The sequence below is a fragment of the Euphorbia lathyris genome, chromosome 5, assembly GCF_963576675.1.
Source record: "Euphorbia lathyris chromosome 5, ddEupLath1.1, whole genome shotgun sequence".
Taxonomy (NCBI): Eukaryota; Viridiplantae; Streptophyta; class Magnoliopsida; order Malpighiales; family Euphorbiaceae; genus Euphorbia; species Euphorbia lathyris.
In genome coordinates, this window is record NC_088914.1 from 48,776,642 (window position 1) to 48,788,821 (window position 12,180).

Sequence of the window (12,180 nt, forward strand, 5' to 3'; positions counted from 1 at the left end):
CTTAACAGAGATGACTCTGGGGTGTGAACTGCAAAGGTTGGGTGTCACAGGAGGTAATGTCAGGGTAGTTATACATTGGATTGAGCATTTATCACTCCCGATTAATGGGAGATATATCCAAGGATCGCTTGTGGAAGACTCGACTCTAAATCTTTGCAAGGTGATAGCTTAAGAGTAGAAATACAGATTTCACTTAACCTATCTATTTGAGTTGACTCGGCCTGTACAAGTAAAACGAACGTCTCGCTATATGTGACTTGACATCACCCATAGTCATAAGATTCAGTTCAAGGATATAGTTGATAAAGGATCGAATTATACTGTAACTAATACGGAAGGGTTAACGACAGAATCAACCTGTCTTCTTAACGGACTCTGGGGGAATGATTACAGACTTGCCAATAACATACTCAGTACATCATTCCGTTATGCAAGGATTAAATATAATTCTTGAAGAAATTAATTTAATAGTTGCATACGGCCAGAAGTAGTAAGAACCTAATGGATCACACATAAGACTTGGAACCAAAAGAGAGATGGATGTGATTAATAGATGGAATCCCAATTGAGCCCAGTAAGGCCCGTTTAAATGGAGGGGGCCAAAATTTATATATAGAAATAATGAATTATTTTAATTCCATTAATCCTAATTTGATTAGGTTTGTGAATTAAATTAATTAAGAGATAATTAAGTTATGAGTTTTAATTAGATTAATATACTCATATTATTATCCAATTAGGTTATTTATTATTATCCTAAATGTATTTGATATATTATAAGATAATAATTAGGAATCCTATTCCGAATGGAATTCCTATTAAGTAACCTATTCCTATCTAACTAGGGTTTAGATACAAGCGACTATATATACCCCCTCCTTATGAGAATTTCGACTAAGCCTCCTAACTCCCCTTTATATGATTTTCGAAACCTACATTAAAAGAGAGAGAGTGAATTCGCATCCCCTAGTTCGTGGACAAGAATTCATACGGCTTCCGTCAATTGATTAATCTCATTCATCTCCTTTTCTCTTTGATCTTGTGTTGGTTAATTAGAGGCAATCTATTTTGGTTGCATCTTATAAGGGTTGATTTCATCTTAACCTCATCGTGTTATACTTTGTGGTTGGAATCTCGGAGAAGAATTGTGGGCGCTTCTTTAACAACGGTAGATTGTTCATCGAAAGGTATTCCTTCTTATCCCTCTTTATATGAAATAACGATTAACGGATCCTATGGTTAAAAGGAAATAGGCTAAATTTTTTATATTTCCGCTGCTATACCTTGGCCTTAATTTCCATCACTTTGAGCATGATTCCTCTACTTAGCTTTAATTCATTGTTTGGATGAAGCTGGACTATATGGTGAAATGTGGAAGATAATCGAAGATATGGCGAGGAGTATATGCATTATCAGTGCATCAGATTTAACTAAAATTGTTAAAATATTGGGAAGGCTGAAATGGTGAACAAAGCTTTATATTTATCCTATATATCGCAAATGTAATTAGAGAGAGATATTGAAAGATAGAGAGAAGTCAAAGAGAGGAAGGGAAATATAGAAGGAGAGGTTGCAAGGAAAAAGACAAGGATATTTTAGTAATTGCATAGTATTTTAGTAATTGTATAAAAAATGTGAGTTCCACTTTTTTTAATGGATAGTAGAAAAATGATGAGGTGGCGCGTTGATTGGTCAGTTTTACATGCTGTACACTAGAGTGGGAGGTCACCTATAAGTTCACACATATTAGTGAGACAAAATGAAGATTGTACACCAAAGTGTGAAATGAGGCAAAGGTTGTACACCATTGATGAAATTTACCCCTCCCATCAACAAAGATCTCCCACGTTTCCGAAGCTGCTGGCACTAAACCATCTTGATCAGGAATTTCCACCAAGAAATTAGCCAAGGCTGAGCCCTAAATTCCCTTCTAGGCTCATACCGAATGTCGAACTCAATCAACTTCAAAGCCCACTCGACAATTCTTCCTGATGTCTCCAGCCTATGTAGAATTTTCTAAGTGCCATGTCAGTTCTAACTACGATGACATGACTCTAGAAATAGTGTCGTAGCTTCTGAGCAGCAATAACTACTCCATATGCCAACGTCCATAGCTTTGGGTAATGAATCGTTGTGTCTCTAAAACATGACTAGCATAATAGATGGGAAATTGCTCCGTACCTTCCTCCCGAACCAAAACCACACCAATTGAGTATTCGGCTACACTTATGTACAAGTAAAAAGTCTTGCCAGTGAAGGATTTGAAGCGGAAGCATGTTGGTATTTAGGAACGAATTTCAAAAAATTTCACTAAACAAACAATCAATGTGATCCAATCACTCTGATAAATAGTCAAACATCCGATGTCTGACATCAAATCCTTAACCAAGATCATTAAGTTCCTTAATAATCAAATTGATATTTATACTACGAGATTGGTATAAATACCTCTTGTAGATTCCAATCGGGTATTAAAGCTTCTCTAGTGGTGAAGCCTCTAGTCATTCCACTAAGTCGATTAGATCAAGCCTCAAAGAAATTGATTAATCTTGCTCAAAATCGAAAACTGATTCCGGATATGATTTCTAAAACGAAACCGTACGCCTATTATTACTTAGTATCTATACATATATATCTTTTTGATATATATGTATCTTTGTTTCAATCCAGGTGGATTGAAACAAAGCATGCACTAGGACACGTCCTAGTGCATATTATATATATATATATATATATATATATAAAATATAATAATAAATATTAATATAATAATAATTAATTATATTATTATTAATATATAATATATATATATAATAATAATTAATTAACAACTTAATTAATTATTATTATATCCTTTATTCCAACAGTCAACACTTAACTATTGTATTTGGAAAAAGCCATCAATTTAAATTGAGCAAGAATAATTATTTATAATTTTCTCATTTCAATTGAATATCAAACAGTGTTAGAATGTTTTGTCAATCTCATTGACATATTCAATTGTGTCAATTAATTAATTAAAACACTTTTAATTAATCGATTTAACTAAAGCTTGATATAAACAACTTGTATGTGTGTGACTTTCTAGGTTCATCTTTAACTGACATTAGAGGTATTATAATAACACTTATTAATTATGTTAGGAATCCAATTCCTTGTACTCCAAGTGTATCCTATATAAGCTTAGCTTATATATACTTATAGTCCTCTAAAGGTCATGATCTCCAGCTAATACACTTCGTCATGACGTCCCAATTAAAGAATGAAGTTACTTGAAGTAAATTCATAACTAAACTAATTATGAACCATCGATCATAATTTCCATGCACTAAAGTCCTTTCATTAAAAATCCCAATCTTGACTAGAGTCACAAAGTGTCAAACTCTAACCGTCAAGATACTAAGAAATATTGATTAAGTCTTTGATAAAATAAGACTCTCATCAAGGAACCATTCATTGATACTTATCTCAACAGATGAGTCTTATTGTCCTGGCCAGGAACTCATTCCATAAAAAAAACTAATCAATCACTATCTTAGGATTTATCTCTATTTACTTAGAGTAATGAATCCTCTATTAGCAAACTCTTGTTACACTACACAACTAACTATAACGATTCACTACCGCATTACCAGAATTAAGATCCCAGTACAAAGCAGGAACAAACTATAATTACCTGCGCAAGAGCAACTAAGTTTCCTCAAGTCAAAGGACTATATGCACTATTATGACCTAGATAATAATTATGTTGACTAGGAGTAAACCTTTGTGCAATTATTATCTAACGTCACAGTTCGACCATTCGCCTCTTCGAATGTCCACATATTTATTCTGATATCAACATATCAAACAGAATGAGATTTTCTGTTTCTGATTAATATCTCATACTAATCAAGAAAATAAATAGAGGTGATAGTCTAAGGATAGATGAGTGTCCAATTCATTATCCACCGACTATGAACATTTAAGATTATTATTTCACCAAAGAAATATATCTCATTATTATTAACTCTTAATAATATTATCTCTTTGCAAATAATCTTTGGACTAATAAATATATTCATTAAGTAATTAAACAATAGGGCATACAACACTTACAGCCAGGTATGGTCCTGCTTAAGAGTGGAAGGGAGACAAGGAACTGCTTTAACTGCTCAAAGGACGTTTGGCATTGAGCCGTCCAATCGAAATCCTTTACATTCTTCAAACTTTTATAGAATGAAATGCAACGTTTGGCTGAACAAGAAATAAATCTTTCCAAAGCATTGATCTTTCCATTTAACTTTTGTACATCATTAATATTTTTGGGAGGCTCCATATTAATGATTGCTTGAACTTATCAGGATTAGCATCGATTCCACACTGAGAAATCATAAATCCTAAAATCTTTCCCGAAGAAACTCGAAAAGTGCATTTCTCGGGGTTTAGTTTAAGATTATGCTCTTCTAGGGTAGCAAAAACTGTTGTTAAGTCAGCTGTGTGCTCCTTTACAGATCTACTTTTAACAATCACATCATCACCGATGATATCCATAAAAATCTTGTTTACCAGCCTCTAGTAAGTTTCACCTGCATTTTTCAACCTAAATGGCATGGCGTTATAACCATAAATGCCTTCGTCAGTTTTGAAGCATGTGTTCGGTATATCGTCGGGATTCATCGGTATTTGATGATAACCAGCTACTGCGTCAAGGAGAGAATAAATGGCAAAATCGGCCGTGGAATCAATTAACATGTCAATACATAGTAATAGGTAACAATCCTTCAGACAGGCTTTGTTCAAGTCTGTGAAGTCCACACACATGCGCCATTTTCCATTAGCCTTTTTAACGAGGACAACATTGGCGATGCAGTATGCATACACCACCTCCTTAATGTGGTTACAATCAAGCAACTTTTTTACTTCTGCCTTTATAATTTTTTGCTTCTCCAATCCGTGATTTCTAAGCTTCTGCTTAATTGGAGAAGCATCCTTTTGAATGTTCAATGAGTGTTTTATTAAGTTTGGAGATATCCCCGTAATATCCATGGAGCTCCAAGTGAAAGCCTGAATGTTGGATTTTAAAGTAGAAACAATGTCCTCCTTCGGTTGGGCTGGAATTTCTGCGGCAATCTGAACTAACTTGCCTTCGGCCAACCACACACTTTCTAATGCTCCCACAGGCTCAACACGCTCTTTCTCCTCCTCCACCGGATCTTGTATTGGTTTCATGTTTAAAGAAGCCAGATATGTCTCATGTGCCACTACTTGGTTTCCCTGAGCTATAGCCATGCCCGACTTCGTAGGAATTTGCCAAGCCAAATGATGGATTGACAAAGCTTCCATCAATTCGGCCAAAAGTGGCTGCCTAATGATCATGTTGTATGGTAAAATTGAGTCAATTACAAGAAATTCGGCCATTGAATGCCATTTAACTGGTCCATATCCAATTACGATGCTTAACAACGCACTGCCCAAAAGAGGGATAAAGTGTCCCGAAATGCCCACCAAGGGTGACAATGTGGGGATCAACTTGTCATGATCAAGACCCAAAGCCTCATAGGCCTTGCGTGTGATGATATTGACCAAACTTACTATGTCCACAAAACTCTTCTCACTTTAAACTCCTCCAACATGACTTCAATTACTAAGGCATCGTTATGAGCTTGTTGAACAAAATTTTCGAAAGAAAAATTTGGATTTTGACTCAGTAATTCTTTCTTGGTATTGTTGCACTCTTCTTTTTTTTTTTGCCGAACGGTCGTCCTTCGTGAAGGAAAATAGACAAGCCTAGGCGCAGCGGAATTATAAAATTTTATCTATTTTATCTATTTCCCTTTTCAAAGATCTATTAATTGTTATTTCATATAAAGAGGGATAGAACGAAATACCTTTATGACGATCTATCTACCGTTGCAAATGAAGTGCCCACAACTTCAAAAGAATAGAATCTGTCAACGAATCTGCCCCCTACCCGAACAGACCTTCCAGACCTCCGAATGAAAAACCCAACGGTGAAAACAAGGAACAATATGTCTAGAAGCTCCTGCCCAAAAATCGTGACGATCCGACGGTTCAATCTCCGGAAATTCGTGAAAATGTGAACTGACCTGATGTAGGAGGAGTAAAACGAATTTCTCCTTTTGTTTGTCTGTTCTTCTTTCATGAGAACAACAAAAAAAACAACACAGAAAAGAATAACTAATCAGTAATCAACCTTAATAATAGCAATCACAATGATTGCCTCTAACAGAAATCGATACGAGATCAAAGAGAGAGTAAGAAAGATTGTAATTAGCCGAGACGGTTTCGGAACGGTTCCTCTTGCCTCCTTATTGTGTTGGGCGAAATATGTAGGCTAGGGAGTCTATTTATAGACTTCTCAAAAACCTAATCCTAGTTGTGTTAGGTAATTAAATAATTAGAATCTTATTCGGAATAGGATTACTAATTAGATAATTAAATAAACACTTTACTATTATCTAAATAATAACTAATTATATCTAGATAATTATTATTAATCAAATTAATAATTAATTAATGTTAGGGATAATTAATTAGAGTTTCAATCACATAAAAACTTCTAATTAATATTATCAGATAATCCTTCAATTTAATTCATAACCATAATCAAATTATAATTATTAATCAAATTAATTTATCCCTAATTAATCTACAAATTCGGCCCATATATATAGTGTCTCACTAATTACATTTTCGTCCTCCGATTCCAAGTCCCATATACGACCCATTAGGTTCTTTATTGCCACTAGCCGTATATATCATTTGAAATTATTCATCACGATTAATTCCAACATATATATAACGGAATACCGTCGCGAGCTGTTACTAGCAGAACCTATGATATTCCCCCAGAGCAATTAAGAAGTCAGGTTGATAACTGACGTTAACCTTTCTGTATTAGGTACAATATAATACGATCCTTCATCAACTATATCCTGTCGGTCAATTCCTTATAACCATGGAACGTGTCAAGGTTACATATAACGAAGAGTCCGGTTTTACTTGTACAAGTTGAATTCACTTTGAAAGATAAGTTAAGTGAAATGTTCATTTCTACTCTTAACTCTATCACCTTGCAAGGATTTCAGTCAACTCACCACAAGCGGCCATTTGGATATATCTCCCACTTATCGGGAGTGACGAATGCTCAATCTGACATTAACTATTCTGCAATTACTTTGTGTGATACCCAACCCTGCTCTCACACACCCCAGGCTCTCACCTGTTGGATTGTGCTCACACAGAATCAAAGTATCAGACTCCATAATCCAGAATCACTAATTAACGAATGTTTGAGTCTGAGGGTTAGTTATACCTACTAATACCAATGAGATGAACAGTTGACATATTAGATAAATCAATCCATTCTGTTATCTCAAGTCGGGTCCCAATCCTAATGAACTCCTTCACCGGATCCATGTAACTGTCTAGATATCTGAATATCTAAAGCTTGTGAGATCAGCTTTCTGTCTCGATAGAAAACACTGTTACATGCAAGTCTCAACAGTAATATGCCAACCCCTATAACATATTACTTGACTTGGGTTTACTTTAAGTCTATTGGTCTATTATAAATTACAGTCTCACTTCATGCTTGTATGAACACTTTATAACTACTTAAATAAACTTAGGGTTACTTTCTTTATGAAAGATTTGTGCCTTTATATATAGTTACAGTTTAATGCTATATATCTGATTAAACAAATGATTAAATAAACAATTTATTCATTAATATTTATATCCTAAAACAATTGTCTATAGGACATAAACCCTAACATTCTCCCACTTGGACTAAAGCCAATTGTTTCTAAAAACATTCCCATAAGCGTTCGTATGACGATCATGAACCTTTTGGGGTAAGACATTCTTTTAAATGGATCTATAAGATTGTGCCTTGGTGGGCACTCTTTTAATTCTCACATCTACTCTTATTGTTATCTCTCGGAAGAGATGGTAACGACTGAGGTAGTGTTTGGACGTATTATGAGACTGCGGGCCTTTAGCAAGAGCAACAGCCCTATTGTTAATCTCATTAACAATGTTAGGTACCACGCCTAGTTCATTAATGAACTTGCATTCTAAACTTCCTTTTAGCTGCTTTCGAAGCTGCTCCATATATATACTCTGATTTAATTTACTGGCTCGGTCACGATTTCCTACTCGGAACTATTCCAGCTAATCGTACCTCTTTCAGAATAAACTTGTATTCCGTAAGATCATCTTTATCTGTTTGATGACTTATATCTGAAAGTCTCCAACTTTCAAATTTCATCTCCATATACCCGGAACATATCTTCAGTCATTTTAAGTACTTAAGAATGTTCTTGACAACAATCCAGTGACCATCACTCGGATTGACCTATAATCGACTTTGTCATGCTTAAAGCAAAAGTGATGTTAGGTCTAGTGCAAAACGCTTTGAGCACTTTGTCAACATGTTTAGACTAGGAGGGGTCAAGCAGTCTTCTCAATCTATCTCCATAGATCTTAATCCTTAAGATTTAAGCTGCTTCTCCTAAGTCTATTATGGAGAATTTTATTCGATAACCAAAATTTTCACCGATTGCAGTATAGCTACGTCGTTCCCATTAGTAGAATATCGTCGATGTATAATACTAAGAAAACGACCAAGCTCCCACTAGTTTACATGTAAAGGCTCATACGAGCTCCCACTAGCTTACATGTATAGGTTTACAAGAGCCTTTCATAAGTCGTAGGTTCATCGTCTAACACGTGAACCTCTTCGTCGTCTCCCACTAGAAATCCAAATCTCTTTAGGATTTTATCGGCTCCCACTAGAAATCCAAATCTCTTTGGGATTTGATGAACTCGATTAGACCTATGAGTTAGTAATGTCACCAGTGTCTCATCTTGTGAGACAGATTCGGGTTCCACCATCGCTTCCACTATGTCAGCTAATCCTTCTTCTTGAACTTCTTCAAGTTCAATCACGCTTTCTACTTGTGTTTCTAGAAGAAACTCTTTCTCTAGAATTACAGTGTTTGGATACTATTACTTTCGATCATCCGAATGATAGAAGTAATAGCCTACTGTTTCTTTTCGGAATTCCAATGAAGAAATATTTATCAGATTTAGGGTCTAACTTAATCTGATGCTATGTATTTAACATGTGCTGAACACCCCTAAATTCTCATAAAAGAGAAACTGGGTTTCCTTTCCAATGAACAATTCAAATGGAATAGAACTCGGCGGTTTTGTGGATACTCGGTTCAAGGTAAATAAGGCGGTTTCTAGGGCGTAGCCTTAGAACATCTTTGGAAGAGAGGTTGTGCTCATCATGGATCGTACTATATCCAATAGAGTACAATTTCTTGTTTCAGATACATCGGGGTGTATATGGAGGAGTCCATTATGAGCGAATCCTATATTCAATTTAGATAATTCAGAAAAATCATTAGAAAGATATTCTTTACGACGATCTAATCGAAGTACTATAATATTCTTTCTTGTTTGTTTTTCTTACTTCATTCTTGAAGCATTTGAACTTTCTCAAAAGCTTCTGACTCATGCTTCATCAAGTAGATGAATCAATATCTGGTATGATCATCTTATGAAGCTAATGAAGTGATTGAACCTTTCTCTTGCTTGTGTTTGACGTATGACTATATACATCTGAATGTACTAGTCTTAGAGTGTCTGATACACATTCTCCTTTATTGCTAAAGGGTGCCTTTCTCATCTTTCCTTTAAACAAGACTTATATGTGCCCATTGATTCAAAATCAACCGAGTCTATAAGCCCATCTTGATGAAGCTTAGACATGTGTTTCTTGCTTACATAGCCTAGGTGACTATCACAAGTAAGTTGAATTATCTATCCTTTAGTTCTAAAAGTAAAAGCACCATCATGACCCTTCTTCTAGAGAGAGTCTAAGTACTTTTTACAGTTCCTCTTCCAATTCCCTTCTTTACCATATTGGTGGCATTCCCTTCTTGCTTTTATTGACTTGGGTTTAATGCATTTGTTCTTCTTGGAATCTTTAGAATTGGGAAACTTCCTTTTCTCTCGTGAGATCCCTCAATAACAAGTGCTGACATCACTTTCTTAAGATTTGGGCTCAACTGACTTGAGAATATTCAAGAGCTCTTCTAGAGAGGTCTATGAGTTTATTTATCTGAAAGTTCGAGATGAACTTATGAATAAATCTCTAGGATGGATTGTAGAACTAAGTCGACACTTAATTCATTATCCATCATAAATCTAATACTAGAAAGCTTTGGTGATGTAGTCAATCATCTTGACACAAAGTGCCACAACATAAGAACCTTCTTGCATCTTGGAGCGAAACATTCATCGTTATCTCATAGCGTCCGCATTTGAGTATGTTTCTCAAAACACCTCTTCCAAGTGTATAACCATGGAATACGTATCCATGTTCTCATGTTGCTTTTGTAGCTCTAATGCCATAACTGCAAGTATGATACATCCTGTACGTTCGTCATCTGATTGGTGCTTCCGGTAAACATCAATCCTCTTAACAGGAGCATCATCAACAAGGACATTGGGTATTGACGTATCTTAATACATACCCAATCTTTTCGAACTTCAAAACAATTTTGATGATGGGTATCAGTGTATTTTAATACATACCCAATCATTTCGAATCCTCAAAACAATTTTGAGTTTGCCAAAATAGTTGGTGAATTTTGAACTATTCAATTTGTTATCGGTTTAAAATATTACGTAGTTCCATTTTAGATATGATGATTCAGAGTATTTACTTGAGAGTGAGATAGAGTGACATATGTTATTCATTTGCTTAATTCATTTACAATTTAAATACGTTGGTCTTTTATGTTTTTAAATTGCTCCCACTATTTTACCAAATTAATAACCCTCTATATTAATTCGAAGGATATTCACAATTCCTTTAGTGAGCTAGAATCCTAACTCCTGAAATTTCACCTTGAGTTTACTCAACAAGCTAGTTTCATTCATTAGGTAGATTCATGTAATCAATCACATCAAAACATGTGATTTCTAGGTTGTTGGGTTACTAACCACATTAGTAACTGATATGTGTCGTCTATCAATCCCAACCATAGTGCCCATTAGGTTAGAACAACATGAGTTTACTCATCCAATTATTCTATCCTAATTTAAGCATTACCCCATATTCGTGGAAAACAATTTTTCGATAATTCAGGTGTTACCATAAGACCCCGAGCTTGAGTTTACTCAACAACCCAAAGGCCCCCAGGACTGCTGGCTGAATTATAATATTAGGGAGGGGCAACCAATTTTAATAACTTGCTTATTTACTTAACTTTTGATTAGTGAGGGATTTTATTTAAAGTCTCATAATCTAACATAGTCTTGATTTGCTTTAGCATACATGAGACACATACAATTTACATTGGTAATTATGGACATATCATCTAAATTATTCCGTCGAGCCAGAAACGGAGTAAAAGGTCAACCCTAGGGTAAATACTAACTATTACATATTTATCCTCCAGGTCCTCCGTCTTTTCCTTGGCGCCTTGATTTACAACAATATTTAATTTCTATACTACTTTAGAATACTTCAACTAATTTGAAGGGATTCAGGTGAGAGGAGAAATACAATAGAGAGTAGATAAGGCAAGACACGCAGGTCCTATTTTCAAAATACCAAACGACTAAATAACTATTATAGAGGGTCCAAATATGTCCATAACTCCAAACATGCAAAGACTGAATTAAATAAATTTAATTGGTTGATTACATAAACCCTTTATGTAATATTTAAGTTAATCAAATTAATCCTTTAGATTAATTACATTTTCAATTTAGTCCTTTAATTAACTTTACTATCTAATTAACCTTTAATTAATTTTGTATCATCTATATTTTATCTTAATTAAAGTATATCAAATATAAACTTAATTAGACAATTCAAAATACAACTATACAAAATATTAATTATTTGTGTTTAAACTTTGTAAAATCAATTCCAGAACACAAAACTTTTAAGACGAGAGATTATATATCATTGTGTTTAATCATTTTACCAAAACCATTTAACGTGATTAACTAATATAGCAAGTATATTTATTAAGCACAAACGGTTCGCAAAAAGACATACCATTACCATCCTTTTATTAATTATAATAATTAATAAGTTCATATGGGCTGATTCGTTGTTCCTAAATTTTAATTTTATATCAATGAAAT